Below are 20,814 nucleotides of genomic sequence, written 5' to 3'. Positions count from 1 at the left end.
CCTATTAGATTTCAAAATGGCCAGATTGTAACAAAATTGACCCCCCCCCCCTTCCAGACCCTTGGCAAATTGAATTACTTACCAAATGATTCACCCATCACTACCAAGCCAAAGGAGATGTAAGCTGCTCTTCCTATGTAAATGTTGCTATTCTTTAATAAACTGTCATTCCTGTTGAAAAAAATTATAATTCCTGCTAGTTTTGTTGGTTGCTTCAGGCTAAAAGCCTTACATTGCTATCCCATATTATTGCCTTTAAACTACCCTCTTAGTGTGGATGGACAACATTCCAAAGAGCCATTTCTAGTGCTTGGTTCTGCAGGGTGATTAGGACAAAGTTCATATGAATTATTGAGTGATATTGACTGACCATTCATTGCTTTTGTATTGTCTTCATTTACTTCAAATATATTGATTCCTCTGTAGAAAAAAGCAATACAGAGTAATAATGTGCCATACCTGAAGCTCATCAGCACTCTTCCTACCACTCCGTCCGCCACAGCTTTCTCCACCTGTGCCACCATCCCCTCCCGCCTAGATTGTAAGCTCGAAAGAGCAGGGCCCTCGATCCCCTCATGTTTTGCATTGTATTGGTATTGTTCTGTCACATGTTCTGTCCCCCTTTGTAATGTACAACGCTGAGCGAACTATTGGCGCTTTATAAATACTGTATAATAATAATAATCAGTATACAGTAGGGTAAGAACTCAACAGTACTGGATAAGTACAAAACTTTCTCTTATTTTCAGATCAGAATGGTGATTTGTATGTTCTACTATTCGCTATCTCTACCACTGCACCTATCGCTACAAAACTCTTGCATGCCCGTACAAAATAGTCGATGAACTCTATGTTGACATTTGGCTGTTATGTCGCTTCAGAAATCAGTAACCTTAAAGAGACCCTGTACCACTGTGGGCTGGCCGAGCTGCTCCGCCATGCCATTTGTGAGGAGGTGGGCTTGCCAGGTTGTAAGGAGGTCACTTGTCCTGCACATGGGGTATCTTTGGTTACATTAGCATGTTCATCAATGCCGGGGACCAGTGGGGACATGTTCAGATGAAATCAACCTTATGGCCGCACTCCAGCTTAGTGATGAGCCATACACAGTGTGTAGCTGTGTGACTCCTGTGTACATACCATTCCTTGCCACTACACACCTTCTTGTAACACCCATCCAGTGTACCTCTGCCACCTCACTCCCAGTGACAGAATGGGGTCCTGCTCAGCTCCTGCACACGTGCTCTCAGTTAAGTCTTTTACTCTCGCCCATACTGTGCAGATAGGCTGTAGATCTCCATCACGTGGGTTGCTATGGGAAATTGACCATTGGGGAGGAAGCCAGACCACTGACCCCCTCGCTACTGGAAGATCCTCTGCCCTGCTGTGTACCATGCTGCATGACACGCTGCTGTACACTTCACAACATTATTTGGATACTCATACCGGCTACTCTTCCACTCCTCCTGCCGAGTTAACCCTTTGTGATGGACTTGTTTAATACCTCAAATGTGGTGCACAGTCCAACATGAATACTAACGTGCCCTAACTTACTAAACTAATGACCCAGGCATACCTCTACAAAGTGTCACGCCTATGGTAGTGAGCTCTATAGATCCACAGCTTGGGGTTTCCCCAGGGCACAGAGTCTAAGCCCCAGCCTGCTTGTTCACCAGGGTCCCTGATGGTGGGGATGGACTTGCAGCAGGCTGGGACCAGGTCGCAGCCCCCAGGTACACCCAGCTGAGGTGGAGGAGACCACTAGCGGGAGCAGGGTACAACGGGAGAAGACACAGGGAATCCAATGGGCAAGCCGAGGTCAAGACAGGCAGAAAACAAGCAAGGTCAGGAACGAAGCCAGGGTCGGTACACAGATAGACAACATAGGATTCACAGCGGAACCACATGGGAGCTCCAACAACACGGAGTTGCTCAGGCAAAGTGGGACAGACAGAGCATGTCTTAAATAGACAAGCCAGCTAGGAGGCAGGCCAGGAAGTGATTGAAGTGAAGGACATAAAACCCAGAGGATAGCAGACGATGCCCACAGGTGAGCACAGACAAACACACATGTGAAGGAATCAAGAGCAGCAAAGAGGTAAGAATAAACACACAAGAGGCTGCAAGCTAATTTGTGACACAAAGTGTTAGTCCATCTCTGGAATTGTCCACAGTGTGACATTCTCCGGTGTACAGTAACTTTGGGTGGACTGTCCCTTTCTGTAGCTTCATGATGTCAAAGGAACCTGGACGAGCATGCGGTGGGTGCCTGTGAAGTACTTGGCTTGTCTCTGTCTTCTTCCCATGCAGGTAGCTCTGTGAGCAGAGCCCTCCCCCTGTTTATACCAGAACTTGTTAACAGAAAAAATTCCCCTTGCAGGCAACCTGCTTACAACCCTATACCTTCCAAGATAAGGATATTATGTGAATTCAGTTTGTGACGGGAGTCACTTTGGATGGGGGGCCCATGGAACACAGCCCCCTTTAGGGAGGTGGGGAGACCCCTGTCTCAGCTCCCCATATCCCTCTTATGTGTAAGTCACCCTGTGCCTGTTAGGGGTACAGGGTGGAATGTCCTGCTATTGTGTAGACATGTATAGGTAGGGGTTGTTCACTGTTCACTGCCATGCGGCTGCATCCCATTGTTCTATTGTATGTCTGGCTTGGGAGCAAACTATTATGGGATGTATGTGTTTGTGCATTGACTTGGTGGGGGGTGTTTCCAGCAGCCGGTCCCCCTGATGGGACTGCCTGCTAATGTGCTTCCTGTTACTGAGTGTGTATTTCCCCGCCCTGTGTATATATCTTGTATCTATGTTAAAATAAAGCAGTCTATCTCCTGGAATCCTTCAAGTCTGGTGCTGTCTACTCTTGTATGGTCAGCGGTGGTGTCTGCGGATCTGTGTTCAGACAGGGAAGCGGGAGTCTAATGAAAATACCCTAGTGCAGTCGGGGTCCGATTCCGTTACATTGGTGGCAAGCGGTGGGATTGTGCTTCCAAGCTGTAAACACGTCCAAACCACCACCGGGATTCAAGATGAGGAAAGGAGACGTCAGTCACCCCAGTGGAGTTCCCAGGGCTGCTGTGGACCGTTCTTGCAACATACCCCAGGACTGTGTCTGCGGATCAGTACCTGGAGCTCAGGCAGAGGATTTGGGAAGTGCTTTGGAGAGGATCCCTCCAGGTTGCTGGTATGGACAAGGGCAAGTGCTATCCAACCCCAGGGGAATGGGCCAGGGACCATCGGATGTTACGGATGCCATTCCTGGGAGAGCGACCACAGGAGCAATGGGTGACTGAGTTGGACAGGCTGGTCCAGCAGGAGATAGAGCTGGACAACAGATATCAGGCTCTGCAATGGTATGCAGAGCAAAAATATTTAGGGGTGTCAACAGAGTGCTCTCCAGAGGGATATGACTTTGGTGGCCCTGGATTGCTGTGGGAGAGCCTTACAGATCTTTTTGTGTTTGGCCATGAAGGAGAACCTACCCTTGAGGACTTGCGAGAAGACAGAGAGGCTATGTTCGGTCTCACCGGGGTCTCAGAGCTTGAACCAGATCTGGAATACCTGCTGATGAAAGAACAGGATCTGGAAAGGGCATACAGGCAACTGCTAAAACATGTTCAGCAGCATGCCCAAGAATCGGCAGTGGAAATTACAGAGACTGGGGATTTGATAGACTTCTCTGCTGAAGAAAAACAACCTGGTGAGCCTCCAGCAGAAGAGCTGGCAACAGGGCCAAACATTACTGAACTCTGCCCAGCACTGGTAACCTCTTCTGGGCTCAATGGACAGGAGATGGTGAACCCCTATCCTCAGACACCAGTTCCAGAGACTGGGGATTTGATTGACTTTTCTGCTGAGGAGGGACCAGCCGGTGCGCCTCCAGCAGAAGAGCTGACACCAGGGCATGGCGTTGTTGACCTCTGCCCACAACAATCAGCACCGCAGGAGCTACAGGAAGAGGATGCAATCGGCACCTCACAACAGCAGCTTGAGCTGATGTCCGTGGATGGAACTTTGGTCTCCACTGACACAACCCCAGAAAAGGGTCTGGCATTGGGACAAGAGGATGTCAGCCTTACTTTGCAAACACTGGGGGATGTCCATCAAGTCAAAGTGGATGAGACTACAGTCACCACCTGGATACCCCAGGGATGCTGAGCAGTCCGCCCAGATCCCCAACAGCATGATGGAGTCGGCCCAGTAACCCTGTCTTCTCTCCAGCGGCTGAGAGGACTTCAAGGAGAAGGACCAGTCCGTACTTCTCCCCAGCGGCGGGTACGTTCTACGAGAGAGGCAGAGGTTGGCTGGGTGAGTAATGCTATGTTTGGGACAATATGCTTGGGGTACTGTGTGGGTGCTGGCATTGGGGGACTGGAAGTACAGACTAACTTTGGAGTTCACCCGTCAGGGGTTTACCCCTGTGTTAGTCTCCTGCTGAAAGGGGAAATATGTGACGGGAGTCACTTTGGGTGGGGGACCCATGGCACACAGTCCCCTTTAGAGAGGCGGGGAGACCTCTGTCTATCCTCCCCATATCCCTCTTATGTGTAAGTCACCCTGTGCCTGTTAGGGGTACAGGGTGGAATGTCCTGCTATTGTGTAGACATGTATAGGTGGGGGTTGTTCATTGTTCACTGCCATGGGGCTGCATCCAATTGTTCTATTGTGTGCCTGGCTTTGGAGCATACTATTATGGGATGTATGTGTTTGTGCATTGGCTTGGTGAGGGTGTTTCCGGCAGCCCTTCCCCCTGATGGGACTGCCTGCTGATGTGTTTCTTGTTACTGAGTGTGTATTTCCCCACCGTGTGTATATATCTTGTATCTATGTTAAAATAAAGCAGTCTATCTCCTGGAACCCTTCAAGTCTGGTGCTGTCTCGTCTTGTATGGTCAGCGGTGGTGTCCGTGGATCTGTGTTCGGATGGGGAAGTGGGAGTCTAACGGAAATACCCTAGTGCAATCGGGGTCCGGTTCTGTTACACACTTGTAATGCAAAAGCCATGGCTTCTTTTTTTTAAGTACTACCATTGCACTATGAACACCTGTGCTCTAGGAAGAGGCCTGGAAAACCTCTGTGATCTGTATAGATAGTCTGAAAGTATGCTGGAGCAAGTTTGGCTTGTGACCACTAGGGATTCTGGAACAGATGGTATGGAATGGAGAACAGCAGGAGGTGAGCTAGATAAAGGTCAGTGATCACAGACAACTTACACTTTAGCAAGTGATGAGACTCTGTACTAAGAATAAAGGTCAAAGAAGCAAAAAGAAGCATTAAAGGCATAGTTCACCTTTACCAAAAAAATGCCTATGCAGATAAGAAGCATCTGTAGACAAAAAACAAACTGTGTGGCTCTGAAGAAAATTGAATAATGCCCTTGCTATAGGCATAGAATATTTACGTACTTCATGAAGCCTGACTGAAAATCTCCCCATCCTGCCTTGTTGCTAGGGCATTGTCAAGACACTCACAGCTGTTAATGTCCACCTCCACCCTATTGGAAAGATTCACCTTCTCTGTTTGTCCTCATGACCATTGTTAAGGAGATAGAAAGTGAAGGAAAACCCAAACATTTTGATGTCCTTAGAGGAAGAGGTGAAATAAAATTACCCAGTGGGGACACCTGTTCCTGTGGCAGCTGTCTTATGCAAGCCATACATGGTTCGAACTCCGAACGATTTTTTGTCCGAAAATCGAAAACATCATTCGCTCGGTAATCCGATGGTGCCATCAATGATTTTGAAAATCGGCCAACAAAGTGATAAAGTTCACCACATATAACAGGCGAAACTTCTGTTCCTTCCAGGTCATGGCTCATGCGCATATTCTTTTCGGAAAAAATTTGACCATCACTGAGTCAAAAATCGGTTGTTTTTAACAAATTTTCCAACATGCCTGATCACTGAAAAGGGTAGGAACCATGAAAATCAGTTGGTGCTACTGACCCACAAACAGAGTGAAGATCGGCCGATTATTCTTAGGTCCGATTTTTGGATGAAAAATCGGTTGAATTTCAATCCATGTATGGCCGGCCACAGATAGAAAAAGGATGCAAAACTCAACAAAACATTTGTCTTTACATAACATGTAAACATACATTAGGCCTCGTTCACACCATGCGTGCAAAAAATTGATGGAAAAATGTACAGATTTTACTTGCATAGACTTGTTCACACCATGAGCAGAGATGCGGATGTTTTTACATAGGTCTCTGCAAGAACACAAAGAAAACAATTGTTCTCTATGTGTCCTGTTCACACCATAACACTGCTGTACTGTCAGTTTTTCTTTCTATGCAGAAAAACTTGTATGGAACATAAATTCTCTACAAAAAAAAAATTGTTCTCTGTGTGCCCTATTCATACCACAATGTTGGTGCCACATCAGTTTTTTTTTCCTGTGCAGGAAACTGTATATATGTTGCAGATTCCTGCGCAGAAAAATCTGCACATGATACCAGTGCTGTCATGTGAACAGGGCACATAGAGAGCAATTGTTTTCTTTGTGCCCTTGCAGAATGCATGCAGAAAAACTCAAGTACAGTATTTGCACATGGTGTGAAGAAGGCCTTAAACAAAATGTGGTCCTGCCTAAGGCCTGGTTCACACCTATGTGTGTTGCAATCAGCTATGGAAAAAATGTTCCTGACGCTTTTCAAAACTGCTACGGCAGAAAACATTTATATGTGATTGTGTCCCATAGGAAACCATGTTAAATGGACTATAGTGAGTTTCCGAAAAATGCAAAAAGCACTAAAAAACACATAGGTGTGAACCAGGCCTTAACACAAACGGGCATAATGAGAAACTTTCAGTGAACATATGCACATTGGCTGCACTGGATTACCATGCATTTCTGCACACTTACCAACATTCACTGGCAATTTTATCAGAAATATTTCTTATACTTATTAAGAAACTTTGGTTGAATCTGCAGTGAATCTGCGGTAAATCTTTGAAAGAAGAGAAATAAGGATGGAAATGGTATTTTATCTTGTATTGTCAGTATAACAAGTGATTCTACATTCCTCTCTAGAAATATGTATCTAATATTGGCCGACATAATAACATATAAAATCAGTTATTCATTTCTAACTAGTTCAGATAATCCATGGTCCAAATCAGTTTAGAATAATGTATTTTTTCATTATTCTCTTTTATCTCATCAATTATTTATGCAGTCTGCATTTTTTTTATGATAATACATTTTTCAATATCACCAATTGTTATATAAAATTTATGTAAAATATTTATGTAATAATTATTTGATAATATAAACTGTTTTATTTTATAAAATATTAGATTTACTGGAATTATGGTTCAAATCAAATCAGTTTTTCTACAGCCTTGTGATTCATTTCTTTCCAAAATATAGTAACATTTATTTGAGACACATCTGAGACATAGAGAAGTTGTGATTCCAGGGTGCCATTAAAGAATTTGACAATTTTGCATGAACAATTTTCCATTGTTTGTGCTCTAGATCTTTAGACCACATAAATCTCCCTCTCTCCCTTTCTCTGTGACATAGAAAAGTGGGGTTCTGTAGTCTTCAGAGGTAACTAAGAACAATGTAACATAAGTATGCAGCACCAAGGAATGGGGGGGGGGGGTCGTCAGTACTAGGATATAGTGCCAGTAAGTGTTGGTAAGAGGAGGATAGCTTTTTTCAGATTGGTTCATCGCCCATGCATAGTTCTTCAAACTGAGATAGGGTCCTCTGAAAGAGATGTGGTTTGGGTAACATGCGTAGAAATACGATAACTGGAGGGACCTCATCTGGTTCGGAGGGTGGGGACCCGAACTGACAAAGACTGGTACTTGGTATCCAACCTGTTGTTCGAAGAAAGAAAGAGGTATGTAATAGCCTCTGAGGGGCATGGACAACAAACCCAGGATCTGAAATACCTGGGTGAAACGCTGGGTGCCCTATGATTGGTGTCATTGGAGAAGGGAAGCACTGCATCGACACGTTTGTACAACCTTCCAATTTCACCCAGAGTGGGACCAATCAGAGGGTGAGAAGAAAGGTAGGTAGTATGTAGGATACCCGCCCAGGGTAGGTCTATTAATAGAGCCTTTGCAAAGTCTTGTTCCAGAGAAACTCATAATTTGTGGGAGCCATGTCTGCACCAATCCACTACTCTAGTCATGAGAACTGCAGTATAGTACAAGGCCTGATCCAGAAAACCTAGACCACCTTTCAATTTTGGTCAGCGTAAGAGGGCCCTACCAAAGCGTGGTGTTCACTAACTGTTCTCTAACTTTCATAAGTTCAGCTTCTGTGGTCGGATCTGGGTTAGATTTGTGTGTACATTCTAGGGTGTGCAGCTTAGTGAGTAGGTCGGACATACTGTAGATTTTAGTTGGCATTCTTTGGCCGCCTGCCCATGTGTGATAATGATTCCTCTAATCTAACACTTGTTTGCTGACCACAGAGAGGGTTGTCCACAGAGCCTGAATTCGTACAAAAGTAAGTGTTCAAAAGGATATTGGCTAAGATATCCGGGTCTTTCAGAAGGGACTCGCTGAGGCGCCAGGTCAGAGTTCCCAGTGGTTGATGGGTTGGTGTGATTTCTAAAGTAATTGGGGCATGGTCTGAGAGAGCAATATGACCTATATCGGTCTTAGGTATCAAGGGTATGGAGGAATGTTTAATGAGAAAGAAATCAATTCTGGAGTAAGAGCCATGAGGAGAGGAAAAGAAAGTGTAGTCCCGCACTCAGGATGGAAGATCCTCCAGATATCGACCAGCTGGTGGGAATGGAGGAGGTCTCTGAGGCGTATTTGGAGACGTCTATGAAGAGTTGTGTAGCCAACCGAGGAGTCTTTTTGAGGGTCAATGGTTATGTTAAAGTCCCCACCTAATACAAGAGTACCCACTAGGAAGGAATCAAGAGTAGATAGGAATGTTTCCAATGCAGGCAATTTGTTAGTGTTGGGTAAGTATACGGTTGCCAGAGTGAACTTCTGGGAGTAAAGTGTTCCCTTGAGCAGGAGAAGTATGCCCTCTGGATCATGGAACACATCTTGGAGTTGCCAGGGGGTAGATTTAGCAATCAAGATACTAGTCCTTTTTTATTTGGAAGAAGGAAAAGGGCTATGGTATACCGTAGGAAAACTCTTGTTGTATAATTTAGGGATCTTGTCAGCCCTGAAGCGAGTCTCTTGAAGGAAGGCTATATGGGCCTTTAGTCTCCCCAATTCTCTAAAACAACTACTGTGTTTCTCTGGGGAATTTAGCCCCTTCACATTCTTCCAGGAGATAATTTTTATGCCCATGGCTCCTGGATCCATAGTAAGCTGCTAGTACAACCCCAAAGTGACAGGGAGAGGAAAGAAGGAAAGGTGAGAGGGAGGGAAGGCAAAGGGGAAAAGAAGGAGAGAAAAGAAAAAAAAGGAAGGGGGGGGGAGAGGTGTCAAGGTCCTACCTTTTCCCTGAGGTTATGTTACTCCATGTGCTGGCGTCCATCTTGGATTCTGCTGTGCATGATGGGAATCCTTTTATGCCTTCAGGTCTCTGTGGTCCATCCCCCAGAGGGGTGTGGCTGATGACATATAAGCCTGTGGCCCGCACATGCTCTTTGCACTTGTGTCTTGTGTCTTTGTGTTGCTATTACTCTGTTCTGACTCTCGTGACTCTCCTGGTATCTGATTCGGCTTGTGACTTGACTATTCTTTGTATTCTCCCTTGATCTGACCCTCTGTTGCTGAACCCGGCTCGTGACCTGTGATTCTCGTCTGCTGTCCTGTACTGTTTTGTCCTGTTGGTGTTGACCCGGCTTGTCTGACTACTCTTTTGTTTCTTCCACCAGCTACACGCCATTGGCGGCGGCCATTGCCGCAGCTGAGGTGTCTCGGGGGCCGCGACCTGGTTCCTGGCTGCGTCAAGTCCATCCCCACCATCAGGGGCCCTGGTGAAGGGCAGCCTGGGACTTAGACTCCGCGCCCTGAGGGACTTCGGTCTGTGGGTAGTGGTTGTCGTCAGCCAGTGCGTTACATTGTAAGGCCTGCCTGTCCGTTCCTCGGCCCCTGCCCTGACATTACACAAGTGCCATGAACCCTGACGGTGCAGGCACGCCTTCGCTCCCAATGCTAGTCGCCAGACTCGATCAACAGGATCACCTGTTGGATCAATTCGCTCAGGCGTTGCAAACTCTGCTTGCACGCACTGCACACCTTGATCCTGGTGCTATTAGGCCGGTAGTCACTCCGGTGGTCTCTCCCGCAGCTTCTCCGCCTATTGCGTCCACCACCTCGACGGCTGCATCAGCGGCGCCCAGAGGTATGACTGGTTCAGCCCCTCTTCCACAGCGCTTTGGGGGTGAGCCTAGTCAGTGTCGTGGGTTCCTCAACCAGGTGGGTATTTATTTTGAATTAATACCCCACGCCTTTCCGTCTGAGAGGTCAAAGGTGGGGTTCCTAATTTCCCTACTCTCAGACAAGGCCTTGGCCTGGGCAAATCCCTTATGGGAGAGTAACGATCCGGTGATTCAAGATTTTTCCGGTTTTGTCGATGCCTTCCGTAGGGTATTCGACGTACCGTCTCGTTCCGCCTCGGCGGCCAAACTGCTCATGACCATGCATCAGGGTTCACGGACCGTGGCCGAGTACGCTATAGAGTTTCGTACCCTGGCGGCAGAGGTCGGTTGGAACAATGAGGCTCTGGTGGCTGCGTTTTCCCATGGTCTTTCTGACACATTGAAGGACGAGATTGCAGCTAAGGAACTGCCTGTGGTGTTGGAGGAGCTCATCTCTTTCCTGATCCTGATTGACACCAGGCTCAGGGAGAGGCCTTCACTCAGGGAACGCCTGCGGAGGCCTTCCAATCGACTGGCACCTGCGTTTTCTGTCCCACCCGTTCCTCCCTCTCCTCCCACGCCTCCTGGGGATAGCTTGTCTGGTGGGGAACCCATGCAGCTGGGGTTTGCTCGCCTTTCCGAGGGGGAGCGGGCCGCTCGGCGTCGGGAGGGTCGCTGCCTGTACTGTGGCCTCGGTGGGCACTTTCGGCAGTCTTGTCCGGTCCGTCCGGGAAACGCTCGCACCTGAGATCTTGTCGGGGACAGATCTTGGGTGGAGTTTCCTCGTCCCCGGCGTTCCGCAAGGATAAGCCACTGATCACCGTGGTCCTTTCTTGGACGGAGGGCTCGGTGACGGCCCAGGCGTTGGTAGACTCTGGGGCTGGTGGGTTGTTCTTGGACAGCTCGTTTGCTGCACAGCACTCCATTCCCCTGCAGGCTCGCGCTACCCCATTGGTTCTCGAAGCCATAGATGGCAGGCCCCTGCAGCCGCCGCAGGTTACCCACGAGACTCTGCCGATAGAGGTAGCCATTGGGGCTATTCACAGGGAGTTGGCCTGTTTTCAGGTGATTTCTTCCCCACACTATTCGGTGGTTTTGGGGTATCCCTGGCTCCAGAGGCACAATCCAACCTTCAATTGGCAAACAGCCGAGATTCTCTCATGGTCTCCACAGTGTGGGGCCGGGTGCATCCGGGGGCCGGTTAAGGTATTGTGTGCCTCCTCGGACTCTGCGTTGCCCACCGACTATGGGGAGTACCGGGACGTGTTTGATAAGGTACGCGCTGGTACCTTACCGCCGCATCGTCCTTACGACTGCGCCATATCCTTGCAACCCGGGGCCACTCCTCCGCGTGGCAGGGTGTACCCTCTCTCGGTTGCGGAGAATAAGGCCATGGAGGAGTACGTTGTGGATGCGCTTTCCCGGGGACACATTCGTAAGTCTACTTCTCCAGCAGGAGCAGGTTTTTTTTTCGTAAAGAAGAAAGGTGGGGAATTGAGGCCCTGCATCGATTATAGGGGTCTCAATCGGATTACCATTAAAAATGCATATCCGATTCCTTTGATTTCTGAGTTGTTCGACCGCCTTAAGGGAGCAACAGTCTTTACCAAACTCGACCTTAGGGCGGCGTACAACCTCGTACGGATCAGACAGGGGGATGAGTGGAAGGCCGCGTTTAACACCAGAACCGGGCACTACGAATACCTGGTGATGCCCTTCGGATTGTGTAATGCGCCCGCGGTTTTTCAGGAATTCATAAACGATGTCCTTCGTGATTTGTTGCAGCAGTGCGTAGTGGTTTACCTGGATGACATCTTGGTTTACTCTACCTCCATGGAGTCTCATGTCCAGGATGTCAAGCAGGTGCTGCAACGATTGCGTGAGAACGGACTCTTTTGTAAACTCGAGAAGTGCGAGTTCCATCGATCCCAAGTTGCCTTTTTGGGCTACATAATTTCCACGGAGGGATTTTCCATGGACCCTCAGAAGGTTGCTGCGGTTCTGCAGTGGCCTCATCCCAATGGTCTTCGGCCCATTCAGCGCTTTCTGGGTTTTGCCAACTACTATCGGAAGTTCATCCGGAACTTCTCCACATTGGCAAAGCCTCTCTCTGACCTAACCAGGAAGGGGAGTAACCCTCACGAGTGGCCATCCGAGGCCATCATAGCTTTCGAGGCTCTGAAAGCCGCCTTTGCTTCGGCTCCGATTCTTTCACATCCCAATCCTGGGTTGCCCTTCGTCCTCGAGGTTGATGCTTCCGAGACGGGAGTAGGGGCTCTCCTGTCTCAGCGTCGGTCGCCCGATGGACCCCTACTTCCCTGCGGGTTCTACTCCAGGAAGCTTTCCTCTGCAGAGTGCAACTACCAGATTGGAGATTGGGAGTTGTTGGTCATCATCCTGGCTCTCAAGGAGTGGAGGCACCTGCTCGAGGGTTCCGCGGTTCCGGTCCTCATTCTTACCGATCACAAGAACCTGACTTATCTTTCGGAGGCCAAGAGATTGAGACCCCGCCAGGCCAGATGGGCTCTGTTCTTGTCACGCTTCAACTATGTGGTTTCATATTTGCCTGGTTCCAAGAATGTCAGGGCTGATGCGTTATCACGGCAATACTCTGAGTTGTCCAGGGAAGACTCTGAGCCAATCTCACTTATACCTCCAGATCAGATCCTGGCTGCCATTCGCACCAGTCTGACCTCTCCTCTTGGGGAGCAGATTTTGGCGGCTCAAACTGATGCTCCTCCCGGGAAGCCGGAGGGTAGATGTTTCGTACCCGAGGGATTGCGCACCCGCCTGCTGCGTACCTACCATAACACCAAAATTGCCGGGCATCCGGGGAAGAACCAGCTGTGTTGGGTCGTCTCTCGCTTATTCTGGTGGCCAACCCTCCGTGCCGACATTGCCTCTTATGTAGCGGCATGTTCAATCTGTGCCCAGAATAAGTCTCCACGGCATCTCCCTTTGGGTCTTCTGCAACCCATTCCCAATGGGGAGCGTCCTTGGTCACATCTAGGTATGGACTTTATTGTAGACCTCCCGGTGTCTCGGGGTCATACGGTCATCCTCATGATCGTCGATCGGTTTTCCAAGATGTGCCATTGCATTCCACTTAGGAAATTACCCACAGCGCAAGAACTGGCCACGGTCTTTTCCAGGGAGATTTTTCGCCTGCATGGGTTGCCTAAGGTGATTGTCTCGGACCGCGGGAGTCAGTTCGTGTCCAGATTCTGGCGTGCCTTCTGCTCCCAGTTGGGTATTAGTCTCTCCTTTTCTTCAGCCTACCACCCGCAGTCCAATGGGGCTGCGGAGCGGTCCAATCAGGCCTTAGAACAATTCCTTCGGTGTTATATTTCAGACCATCAGGACGATTGGGCCGATCTCCTGCCTTGGGCAGAGTTTGCCAGGAACTCGGAGGTCAACTCCTCCTCCGGGATGTCTCCTTTCATGGCCAACTATGGGTTCCAACCCGCGGTATTACCTGAGAGGTTCTCACCACAGGACATTCCGGCTGTGGAGAACCATCTTGCTGCCCTGCGTTCTTCATGGGGGCAGATCCAGAGGGCCTTGAGGGACTCAGCTCAGCGCCAGAAGTTCCAGGCTGATCGCAGACGGTTGCCCGCTCCTTCATACCAGGTCGGCGATCATGTGTGGTTGTCTACTCGCAACCTCAATCTTCGGGTGCCCACACCCAAACTAGCTCCCCGTTTTGTCGGTCCTTTCCGCATTCTCCGCAAAGTGAATCCGGTGGCCTATGCCCTTGCCTTTCCGTCTGGGATGCGGATCTCCAATATCTTTCATGTTTCCCTGTTGAAACCTCTGATCTGCAATCGCTTCACTACCTCTCTGCCTCGGCCCCGTCCTGTCCGGGTTGACAGTCATGAGGAGTATGAGGTGAGCCGGATCCTGGACTCTCGATTGGTGCGAGGTCGATTACAGTTCCTGGTTCATTGGCGCGGTTATGGTCCCGAGGAGCGTTCCTGGGTTCCTTCCACGGATGTCCATGCTCCTGCCCTCCTCCGCGCTTTTCATACCCGCTTTCCTCAGAAACCTTTTGTTGAGCCACGGAGGGGGAGGGGCCCTTGAGGAGGAGGTACTGTCAAGGTCCTACCTTTTCCCTGAGGTTATGTTACTCCATGTGCTGGCGTCCATCTTGGATTCTGCTGTGCATGATGGGAATCCTTTTATGCCTTCAGGTCTCTGTGGTCCATCCCCCAGAGGGGTGTGGCTGATGACATATAAGCCTGTGGCCCGCACATGCTCTTTGCACTTGTGTCTTGTGTCTTTGTGTTGCTATTACTCTGTTCTGACTCTCGTGACTCTCCTGGTATCTGATTCGGCTTGTGACTTGACTATTCTTTGTATTCTCCCTTGATCTGACCCTCTGTTGCTGAACCCAGCTCGTGACCTGTGATTCTCGTCTGCTGTCCTGTACTGTTTTGTCCTGTTGGTGTTGACCCGGCTTGTCTGACTACTCTTTTGTCTCTTCCACCAGCTACACGCCATTGGCGGCGGCCATTACCGCAGCTGAGGTGTCTCGGGGGCCGCGACCTGGTTCCTGGCTGCGTCAAGTCCATCCCCACCATCAGGGGCCCTGGTGAAGGGCAGCCTGGGACTTAGACTCCGCGCCCTGAGGGACTTCGGTCTGTGGGTAGTGGTTGTCGTCAGCCAGTGCGTTACATTGTTAGGCCTGCCTGTCCGTTCCTCGGCCCCTGCCCTGACAAGAGGAAGGTGGAAACGAGTAAGAAAACTATAAGAGGTAGGGAAGAAGTGACAAAAGGGGGTATGGGAATGAGACAGAGTGAGTACAGAAAAGGAAAAGGAGGAAGAAAGAAAAGGAGAGTTCTACAGAGTGATATCTCAAAAGAGCAATTCTACTACCACCAGGGCAGAGAAAACCTAAGGTGGGTAGTGGGTAGGCACTTTTGGAGGCCAAGCCCCAACCCAAGGGGCCCCCAATAGTACACATGAAGAGAATAACATTGGCATACTAGTGTCAAAATCAACTATGACTCCAATTCCCAGAGGAGAAGACCTTGCACCTACTTCAAATTATAGCATATAGATATGTATGGGTACCCTTCCAAGTAGGTACCCCAAAGGGGCACATAAGGTAGGAAAAAGGCCTCCCCATCCTGAAAAGACCACGGAGGAGCAGGGGTCATGCAAGTGTGAGTCTAGGCACAAGTATGAGAACCACACATATTAGCCAACCATGAAACTGATAAATCAAATAATGACATTGAAGGAGTATTCGTATCTTTTTTACCCATTATCTGAAAGCAAATGCCCAGAGAGGCCTTGCTAGTAAACATCTTAACACAACTTTCTGCAAGACTACATCACTGCATGTATAGCAACCCGCGGTCTCACAGAATTGTGGGGGAGGGGAGAAGGAGCGCTATAAGACCCTGTGTTCCCTCAGTGAGAATAAAAATCCCATCCACGAGACTGCAGGTATATGTGGGCGGACAAAAGATATAAGTATGCCATCTAAGTAAGAAGAAGAAAAATAATATCAACATATAACAAGTTGTGAAGGCATTACGTAGAAGATAAGGACTGAGACTCTAGATCAGTTACCCCTCCAGGAGACCATGGGTCTCTAGGAGGATATAATGGCATATAAGGCATAAGGCCAGTGGGGATGCCCAGGGCCAAGTGTTCCAAACTGGAGCTCGATAGACTATGCAAGCTGGTCAGGAATTTCATCAATTTAGTCCCTCTGGAGGGGCAACTTGTTGTCTGTTCCTCTGGGGGGCAACGATTGCCATGCACTCTTTGTGGTTTACCCTGGGCCATCTGTTCCGTCAAATCTGTGGAAGAGGGAATGGTGAGCCAGTTGGGTACTGGCACAGGCTCCATGTCTGCAAATGAGAATACGTCAGGTAAATCAGATGGATGACACAGGGGGAGGGGGAAGGTATGGTTACCCTTACGTACTATCAGATGAAAGGGATGACCCCACTTGTTTCATATTCCAAGTTTGACGATGCGCTCCAACAGTTGCTTCAGGGGTCTGCACATAAGCAAGGTCTTCTGGGAAATATCCGGGAGCAGATGGATCGGGGCTCTGTCAAACTCCAGCACCCCCACTTCTCAGGCCTGTTCAGAGGAAGTATGGCCCGGTCCTAAAGTCTGATGCACCCGGTCAATAAAGACCTCTGTATCAGGGGGTCAGTCCAGGTATCTGTTGAAAACAGTAGATACATAGGCACGCAGGTCCATCTGAAGAAGATATTCAGGAATACCGTGGAGCTGGAAATTTTGTGTATGGCTCCAGTTATCCAGGTCATCAAGAAGCAAGTGCACTTGTGTAACTCGGTCAGTCAAGTCCATATGTGCAGTCTGCAGGGTGTCCAGCTGTTGCATGGCAGCCCCATGATCAGTTTCTATCCCTGCTACTCTAGAGTCAATGACAGAGACTTCCTGTCTGAGGCCTTGTAGTTCTCCCCGTAAGGCAGACTCTACCCGGGTAGCTAGGGCTTCAAAGTCAGCTCTGGTGAGGAGTTGTTTAAGGAAGGACCACAGGGTCTGCTTCATCAAGTGTATAGCCAGGGGGCCATTAGAAGGGATGTCCTTAGGGACACTATTCACAATGAAAGATGTGGCGGTACCAGGTAGAGAAGGATCAGTTGCATGGGGGCTGCTTCATGTAGTGTGTTGAGCAAAAGGAGCAAGCGCTTCAGAAAGACAGGAGTCCAATTGGAATGAGTCCTCTGTTGTGTCCGGTGAAGCCATAAAATACCTGGGATGGTACGTGGAGAGATTGCTGGGAGGGGAGAACTGAGGTAAATCGTGAATGCCATCACAGTCACCAGGTAATACCACCGCAGGTTTCAAGGCAAAGACCCTCGTGGCTGGAGCCAGCGCTATCTTGGACCCAGACGGCGTAGAGTCAAATTGTGGATTTGGCCATAGAAAGCGTTCCATCTGGGGGTGGTGTAGTAAAAAGAGTGCTCAGTGGTAGTCTCTGTCTCCTGCTAAGTTGAGAGAGCTGAAAATGTGAGGTGTTAGGTAGAGTGGCTGTGAGAGTGCCTCAGGCTGGGAGCTCGACAATCTCACATCCTTATCTGTCCATGCCGAGACCACGCCCCCAGTTGGCTGTCTTTTGATACAACAGACTAGACCTTGATCATTTTGGGGTCAACTATATACCCATGTATGTACAATGTTATATCCATTTTTATGCACAGCAATCTTTTACATGATTGATACATATGAAATCCTACATTGGTGCTGGATTTTGTGGTTCATTGTGGTCAACCTGACTAAAGTTTGGTCTTTGTACTATAGCACATTTGCTATGCAAATGGCCATAAGCGACCACTAAAATATGTGGAAGCTCAACCTGAAATATTGGTGAAAATATTTTTTCAAAAACAGGCAAACAGAAAACAGCTTATCCTCAGCAAGAAATAACAAACAAAAATAGTCCAAACATTTCTGGTACAAAAATAAAAGTTTGTCTTACCGCCAGTAATGCTCCTACCTCAACAGGGTTTTTGAAAGTTCCCACCTGCCTCAGGGATCCCAAAGAGGAGGTCACTACAGTTCAGCAACCATATCTCAGCCACAAGCTATTCTACACTGCTCACTCAGCTGTGTTCTGCTCTCTCCACATCACAGACACCTGCTGACAGTTCCTCTTTAGCTCTCTCTTGCAGATGGGTTAAGCCTTTCAGGATCAAGGTCCCTGTAATCAGGGTTTGGGAGCGCTTTGCCACCCAAAATCTCTCTGAGCTTCCGAATTCCAGGTCCTAAATGAGGACTTACCAATCCTGAGAGAGCTGCCAATCAGTCTTCTCCTCTCCAACTTGGACTATCCTTCATCCTGCATGGGTGAGAAACCCTGAGTACACAAAACATCTTTTATTACACTCCTTAAAGGGACCACAATCCAAATAGAGATGAAACATATCAACCTTCCAAGACCCACATCCCTGGTGTTCTGTAAAATGTCTACCGAAAGAGTTGGACAAGAACACCAAAAGACATTATCTTCTAAGCCAAAAGCTATTTTAAAAGTATAATACCAAGGAAATTTCATGGATGGACTTATTGCATAGGAGGCAACCTATCATGGTACCACGCTTGAATTCACTGAGCTCCTGAGAGCGACCCATTCTTTTACAAATGTTTGTAGAATCAGTCTGTATGCCTAGGTGCTTTATTTTATACACCTGTGGCCATGAAGGTGATTGGAACACCTGAGTCCAATGATTTGGAGGGGTGTCCCAATGCTTTTGGCAATATAGCATATATGTGAACCAACAACCCTGTAAAACAGCGGTTCTCAACCTGGGGGTCGCGACCCCTTTGGGGGTCGAACGACCATTTCACAGGGATCGCCTAAGACCATCGGAAAACACATATTTCCGATGGTCTTAGGAACCGAGACACCGCTCCTCTGTCTCAGGCAATGTGTGGGCGGGATGATATGCTGCCCCTGTCACCTGGCCACACCTCCGGGATCACTCAACAGCTCCGCCTCCTTGACGCTGATTGGCCACCGGAACTGTAGCTCAGGAGAGGCACACAGGCGGCCAATCACCGGCGAGGAGGTGGAGCTTGGAGAGGAGGAGCCGAGCGGCAGCGCGCGTAGATCAAAGAAGATCGAGGGAGCTGCCGGAGCAAGTGAAGAGGAGAGCGGCCAGAGAAGGAAGACAGCTGACAGGTAAGTGCAAATTTTGCTGCTGCAGCCAGGTATGCAGGCTGTAGATGGGAGAGGGAGAGAGCGAGCCCAGGCTGGAGCAGGGGTCAGCAAGGTAAGTATCATTGGTGTCAGTGGGAGGAATAGTGCCCCATCATTTGTGTCACTAATACCAACGATGGGGCACTATTTCTCCCACACATACACCAACGATGGGGCACTATTCCTCCCCCCACTGACACCAATGATGGGACACTATTCCTCCCCCCACTGACACCAACGATGGGGCACTATTCCTCCCCCCACTGACACCAACGATGGGGCACTATTCCTCCCCCCACTGACACCAACGATGGGGCACTATTCCTCCCCCCACTGACACCAATGATAGGGCACTATTCCTCCCCCCACTGACACCAACGATGGGGCACTATTCCTCCCCCCACTGACACCAACGATGGGGCACTATTCCTCCCCCCACTGACACCAACGATGGGGCACTATTCCTCCCACTGACACCAAGAATGGGGCACTATTCCTCCCCCCACCAACACCAACGATGGGACACTATTTCCCCCCCCCCCTGACCGCAATGATGGGGCACTATTCCCCCCTCCACCACACTGACATCAATGATGGGGCACTATTCCTCCCACTGACACCAATGATGGGGCACTATTCCTCCCACTGATACCAATGATGGGGCACTATTCCTCCCACTGATACCAATGATGGGGCACTATTCCTCCCACTGACACCAATGATGGGACACTATCCCTCTCACTGACACCAATGATGGGGCACTATTCCTTCTACTGATACCAATGATGGGGCACTATTCCTTCTACTGATACCAATGATGGGGCACTATTCCTCCCACTGACACCAATTATGGGGCACTATTCCTCCCACTGACACCAATGATGGGGCACTATTCCTCCCACTGACACCAATGATGGGACACTATTCCTCCCACTGACACCAATGATGGGACACTATTCCTCCCACTGACACCAATGGGGTCAGTGGGAGGAATAGTGGGGCACTATTCCTCCCACTGATACCAACGATGGGACACTATTCATCCCACTGACATCAGTGATGGGGCACTACTCCTTCCACTGACACCAATGATGTGGCACTAGTCCTCCCACTGCAAAATTACAGTTATGAAGTAGCAACGAAAATAATTTTATGGTTGGGGGTCACCACAACATGAGGAACTGTATTAAGGGGTCGCGGCATTAGAAAGGTTGAGAACCACTGCTGTTAAACAACCCATTCAGCTTAAAATATAAATGCAAGGCAAGTCTGATCATTGGAGGACAGGAAGGCTGTGCTCTTACTACAGTCAGAAAACTAACCATGCTAGGAAGGATGTGCTTAGCATGGTCAGTTTGAAATAGGAAAGCAGGGGGACTGGCAGGATCACCAGGTATTTCACACAAAGTAAGAAGTATATGGTACAACAAAACACATATCAGGAATAGGAAATGCTGGGGTAACAAATACTTTAACTATTGAGTGACAAGCATAACAGACAGGGATTTTTTTTTCTCATCATGATGTCTGACAAGGCATTCAACAGTGTGGCCTGGGACTACAGATAAACAGCTCTCGTGTTTATTGGCCTTTGAGAAGAAATGTTTGATAGGATTCTAACACTTTGCTCAAACCCTGATGTCAGATTGAAAGTGAATGGCCACCTCTTGGATGCCTTTAGAATCAGCAATGGAACCAGACAAGGGACGCACTGTTACTTTCAATATTCATCTTCACTTTGGAACCATATTTAGGTGCCTCCAATCTAACCCAAATATGAAGGGCTTTATGTCTAAGGCAAGGAATACAAATGTCAGG

Source organism: Staurois parvus, unplaced genomic scaffold (assembly GCF_062004578.1).
Source record: "Staurois parvus isolate SC_StPar_1 unplaced genomic scaffold, SC_StPar_1.0 ptg000043l, whole genome shotgun sequence".
NCBI classification, from domain to species: Eukaryota; Metazoa; Chordata; class Amphibia; order Anura; family Ranidae; genus Staurois; species Staurois parvus.
This window is presented reverse-complemented; position numbering follows the sequence as displayed.